The 6464-nt window shown below is 31.2% G+C and overlaps 1 long non-coding RNA gene across 1 annotated transcript; it reads right to left on the bottom strand.

Annotated features, from left to right (window-relative positions):
• Positions 1-292: 292 nt before the first annotated feature.
• Positions 293-2646, bottom strand: LOC139517918 (uncharacterized). Its single transcript, XR_011663234.1, has 4 exons — positions 2527-2646; positions 1970-2036; positions 1582-1653; positions 293-640 (listed from the first exon to the last, which is right to left on the bottom strand). It is a non-coding gene; the product is annotated as an uncharacterized lncRNA (long non-coding RNA).
• Between the last annotated feature and the right edge of the window lie 3818 nt (positions 2647-6464).

The following is a 6464-nucleotide window of genomic DNA, read 5'->3' on the forward strand; positions in this document are numbered from 1 at the left end:
TATGTAAATGTAAACAAATATTATGAAACATTGTAATGCAGCTTATATTAGCATTACTGTGGTCTTAAATGAGCAAAATAAATTACTCAGAAGTTAGTGAAAATCACCAAATATATTTTTTTTTAAATTATCGATTCATAGGTAACAGTCATGCAAGTAAATGGATTAAAAAAGACTTTGTCACCTTTTCCCCAGTTAATGATTTAAGTTTGATCGAGCATAATGATAATACATTATATATTTCAGTTGTCATAGTAACATAACCAAAAAATGATGAAATAATAACTTTTTCAAAGGTTTTTCAACTTTCTTTATTTTGAATGCCTCAATAATCAAGCAAACATATAACTGTTATATTTACAAATGTGTAAATAGTTTACTCCTCTGATTCAGTCAAGTACTTATTGATAGTCATAGCATTATTAGAGTTCACTTTGTTCTCAGTCAAAATTGTAAATCCTTCCATATTAAATAGTACATGTTGTTCCCAGTCAGATATATCATATTACTATTAGTGGTAATTCTTTTCTTTTAAAATCTTTGTTTTCTGGTTATCTGTTTGCCTCTCTAATTTCTTAGTCATACTTTCCCAAACTTTCTGCGTAAATTTTCCAGGGGAACATTCCATTGCTGCATTTACCTGAAAGGTGTAATGTATACTAATAAACTACTAAATCTATATAATATTTCAGTGAGTGCAAAATTAATCCAATCATGCATTACAACATCAATTTAAAAAGATTATATTATACCTGACTAACAAAGGTACTCATTAAGAGTTTTATAATATGATATATGGCCAGGTTTTTGAAGTGATTGCAATAATTAGGTCAGCTGATGGGTATGCATTTTATATTGCTTTTGCATATGATGGCCATCCTTTTTAGTGGTTTTTGTTTTGTGTACAATCATGGCAATTTGGATTGCATTAATTGACAACATAAATGATATAGGGAGCATTATAGGGTCCAATTCAAATTCAAGGTATACATGTATATTTAATATGTGTGACCTTTACCATATACCTTAAATCAATACAGTTGAACTGTTCTTTTTGGTAAAAATTTACATATACAGCATGTGACCAAGTTTGCAATAAACATAAGTTATCTACATCACATAGTTATCTTCATTGTCAGAATTGTGGCACATAAGAACCAGTGGCAGTCTTGATAATATACTTTGTATTTAAATTATAAAATAAAGTACAAATCAATAGTGTAAAATGTGGATCACTGTGACCTTCTTTGCCTGGAAGCTGAGTTACTGAGACTCTGAGAGTGTATATATAAGTTTGCATGATCTGACACCTTTTAGTTGCTGAGATATACATTTGTTGGATATGAAATTGGATGTTTAATGTAACCAAAGTCAGTGAAGTGGAAAATGTAGGTCAGTGACATCTGTGTACAAGTTTACATGATCCTACATTTTATAGTTGAGTCTACTAAATATATTGTCCAAAAAGAAATGTTATAAATGCCTGCAAAACACCATTATCAGATTAAAAAGTCTCAAATGAAACCTAAGTTTTTTTTCAAAGGTAACTACATGTAATTATCCTAAAATGTATGTATTTACCATTGACAGTCATCCTTCATTTTTCTACAAAACTTCTGCTAATAACCTGCTGTTAAATGATAACCATGAGACCTACATGTACAATTGATAACAAATATAACAAAAATTAAATAAGTAAATTAATATGATATAGGATTCATAAAAAGTGAGAGTTTTATATTACTTGTTATCAATGTTGGTTGTTGAATATCAAAATAGTGAAAATAATGATAAAAAAGCCATATTCCATATAATAACAAGAGCATTAATGCTAAGTATGGCATCCTCTCACCATAGAAGACTGTTGCTTTCACATGGGTGTTTAGAATCTACAATGTCCACTTTCACCTTGACATTTGGGAATATCTTTTCTATTAATAAAGTTAAAGTCTAAATTCTTTAAATTTACCTGTATTACTTTCATAGTTTCAACCAGTACCAAACATTTGCAATTCTGCAACAAAACTAGCTTCAACCTAATGAAAAAAAGTGATAACAAATATATATAAATGAAAGTGCATGCAGTGTTCAAATACTATAGCTAAAACATATTACATTTAAAATTAACTGGAAACTCAGGCTGTTAACAATGAAATTTGTAATAATAATATGTATAAAGGCTTTCAAAACCCAATAGGTTTCATTAAATTTGTTGAAATTATACTTAATATAGATTTCATTTAATAAATACAAATGTAACTAATTCTAGTTCAATATTTTTGTTGAAACAAATTCTGTCATGTTCTATACATGAAAGTCTTCAAGTATATATAACAATGCTTTACCACAAAATTGATTTGAAATATTGACCCTAAACTTGAAATTATTACCAAGATCTGTTAATTCATTTTTATGACTGCTTAAGTGCAAATATGAATATAATTATGGTCCTCTTATACTTTATATATCTTCTTATGAAAATTATCAAAAAATACTTTGAAATTATATGACTAAAGGTTTAATTACCTTCTAATTATTCATTAAATTAACCATGTTTAAAACTGTTTCTTCTTTTGACTTTATTTACAGGATTCTTTTGCAACTGCAAATATTTTCTTTCCAGTTTAATTCTCCTTTTGCTTTAAGTATGGCTGATAAATTCACAGAAAGTACTATCAATCCATTAAGGAAATTGTTGAAATGTGTGGCACAAATTTCTGCATGTATCATTACTGAAAAATATGATATGAAATGTCAGTTTGCACATGTATTTGTTAATTAGATAAACTATAAACTATTTAGACTTGAGTTCATAATTTTATTTGGAATATACAATTGATTTTTTGAATTTATATTTATATAATATGATTGTGCATTCATGTTTACCTTTATTCTTATAGATCACAGACTCACATTTATTTCTAATAATGTGGAATGAGAATGGCTGCCCCCCTTCTTAATTTTCTTTTTTGCCTTCATGCATTATCCTGCATTCTACACATCATTCTAGGTGTTTTTAAATGACTAAATATGTAAGGTATCAGACCACTTGGTCTCTGATCACATGCAAAAGATGACTTAATATGAAAATTCTGATTATAAAATAAAGAAAACTAATATTTTGAGTTTGTAAAACATTATTTTTGTGAATGAATCATTGTGACTGCAATTGTTTACTTTTTCAATTATAATTTTATGTATGGTTATATATTAAATTGCTACCAAATAAGTATTTACAAAATAATCCTCTCCTTTTGGATACAAAACTAAAAAGCCCCTTATGTATAGATGTCTTTGTGTTCATTGCAAAAATGATAAATAACTTCCAGGGGCAAAATTCCAGAAAAATTACTAAGTCCAGCTTCATTAAAAATTTGGGCAGCACTTCCCCTCAAAATAAAGCTTTTTACCCTCAAACCACATAAACCCCAGACCATAATAGAGTGGAATTAAAGAAAGAAAATTGAAAGAGAGGTGTGGGGCAGGTTCATTTATTCAAGACATGAAACCATACACCTTCTCCAACCAGTAAAATGTGTAAAGAGAATATATAATAAAGAGAAAATTGAACTCTCTTACCATGTGCAGCTTTTGAATTGATAAAAAATTCACCAGTCCCATTTTCCCCCTCGTTTCTACACTGTCACACATGATATGCAGGTTACATGCACTGCAGCTACAACGATATGGTATGGACAAAATGCTCCACGGCCTCCACCTCCTGGTACAAGCCTTGAAGGTCGTATTTCCGTTCACAGACAGTATCCGCAGGGGACAGTTTTACATCTTAACGAACATATTCTGCGCTAGGTGATCAACCAGAGCTAGCCGTCGACCTTCTTTCCAGGTTTCGTCAAACAAAACATCACTGTCTGTGATCGGACGCCGAATTTCTCCAACTTCCAAAAACTTATATCATATGATATTATAAGTTGAGAATCATTTAAGACTGAGTGAACTTTCAGGCTGAAGCTATTCATATTCTTTATTTTTAAAGAACGCATGCATTTATCCTTTATGATAAACCTTCCTTTCTTCTGAGCGATGAGCTGTAACTTGGAAGTTGTTTACACACGTTGACAACAGACGACATCGGAACTGTTACCGTGACCTAGATATACAGGCGATATATCCTAAATTTTTAAACGGGAACCAGTTTTACATCAGTAAAATGTTGTTATCTCCCTTAGTATCGGAAGTCACCTTAATATATTCTCTAGTACACCATGAAGTGTAAGACGTAAACAAATAATGATTTGTTATTTCTTCTATTTTCTTGCCTCGTTTCTAAGACTTGTGATTTTTTTTCTGTCTTGACGCTAATGGATTTCCGTTTTTTTTCCTAAATTCGTTCTACACTTCGATATCTGAAAATCATATAAAATGTACCACACTGACAGAAATAATTAGTCAGTACGACTATTTAAAATAGTTATAACGACTTCAAAATAAGAACCAAAAGAAGATGATGGACATTCAAACAAAAAGTTCGCTTTGAAACCAGCAAATTTACTAGAGGTCGGCATAGTTGTAGCAACAATATGTATACGTAGTCCCATTTTGGAATTAGTATACATATTTCGTTAAAGACAGACCATTCGTAGCCTCGGTGAACAATATAAAGAACTAATGTATAATTTCGACCATTAATAAAACAGTCTTTGTTGAAATTCCTCAAATATTCAAAATAACATTAATCTTATTATTTACCTGATGCTTGAATTTTTCTCATTTTTTTCTAGATTTCTAATACACGATGTAAAGTAATCATTTCGATATGATGATAGATTTATGATGTGTTCCGACAAATAGCCGTAAGGTTAAATGTTACATTGGAAAATATTACACCTCCTGAGTTGAATTAAGTGTTAATATCTGAGGCCCGGTAAAACAGGGAGAGATCTGTTTGCGCCAAAAATGCGCCACAACTTTTTTTCTTCAATGCTACGTTTGCGCCACCTGTTTTAAAATTACATAGTATCATTTGCGCCCAAAACAACATACGATTGTGCCAATTAGAAGAAAAATTACTTCCCACCTATTTTATTCGGACTTGGAACCGGCAGTTTACACGGCAAATTTTCCTTTTCTGAAACAAACTTTCTGCTGCTGTTGCATGGGTCTTTCCCAATTTAATATATGCAGTAGCTTGTAACTTCTATCGTCCAAAAACAAAAACATTGAAGGATGAAATGCATAAAACAGTTTATAATGATTCCTGTGGAATGTTTCTGCTCCATTACTGTTACGTCTTGTGTAGACGTATATAGTTTCATCCAATACGGATGGTGGGAAGTGTTGGCCATCGACATATGTGGCTAACACATAATCACTTTTCTTCTCTTTTGGTATATCTTGTAATGAATATCCAGCAAAGCAATAAGTTTTCTCCTCATTCTGTACATGGACTATCTAATGCATTTCAAGTAATTTCTCTTCAGATGCTCATCTTCATGGTGAAATATCTCCGAAAGATTGAAAAATGTTAAGCCAAAAATAAGAATAAATATTAATCATTAATATTTATGATAGATATGTGAACATGTAAATTGGCGCAAATGAGTTCCCGATTAATGGCGCAATTGATACATTTTGAGAACAAAATTTGGCGCAAATGATACCCCTGAAAAACAGTTATTGGCGCAAAAGGACTGCTGTCGTAAAACATGTATTTTGCCTACCATTTTTTTTTTTTAAATATTCAATAAACACGAGGGGACGGTGACGCAAAGGAAATAAAAAGTTTTCAAATGTTTGACATGCATTCAGTTCTTTATTTAGATGTCAATAAGGAGTCTTAAATTTTGTCATTGTTTGCAAATTAATACATTGTGACTGTATAATTAAAGATTAAAAACTCTTTATCTGTTGTTTCAAACTTGCGCAGGTCTCAGTTTGAACACAGTCTGAGATGCGGTGTCGGAACATTATGTCATCGTTAATATAATAACTCCAAGATTTGATCTTCGTTTTATGACACTGTAAAGTTATCAAGTAACGAAAGTCGTCATCTTCGAATGACCACAGACATGCGTTCCAGTTGCGAGTGTCGTAACCACAATCCAACCTCTTTTCCTTTCCTTGATTTGGTCATGATCATCACCGAATTTGTATTAACTAGTGGCACAGGATCTTCTAACTTTAAAGAGCACATGTTAGTATCGCTTGGTTTTTTTTTGGTTTTTTTAAAGTTTTATATGTATTGTTTTATGGACTTGTTTGTCTTTTCGTTTTTTTGTTGCTATAGTGTTGTCAGTTTTACTTCGATTTATGAGTTTTGAATGTCCCCTTGGACCCGAATTTCACGTCACCTGAATAATTGTCGGATCTATAAATGAATAAATTGGTTTCTATTCTTTAAATACTTTTTGAATGAGTCTGGATGCATACGATCGGTAATAGAGCAGGAGACTCTTATCCTCAGCGAATAGATGTTTTACTAACGACTATGCAAAACACATTTA

Source organism: Mytilus edulis, chromosome 3 (genome assembly GCF_963676685.1).
Source record: "Mytilus edulis chromosome 3, xbMytEdul2.2, whole genome shotgun sequence".
NCBI classification, from domain to species: Eukaryota; Metazoa; Mollusca; class Bivalvia; order Mytilida; family Mytilidae; genus Mytilus; species Mytilus edulis.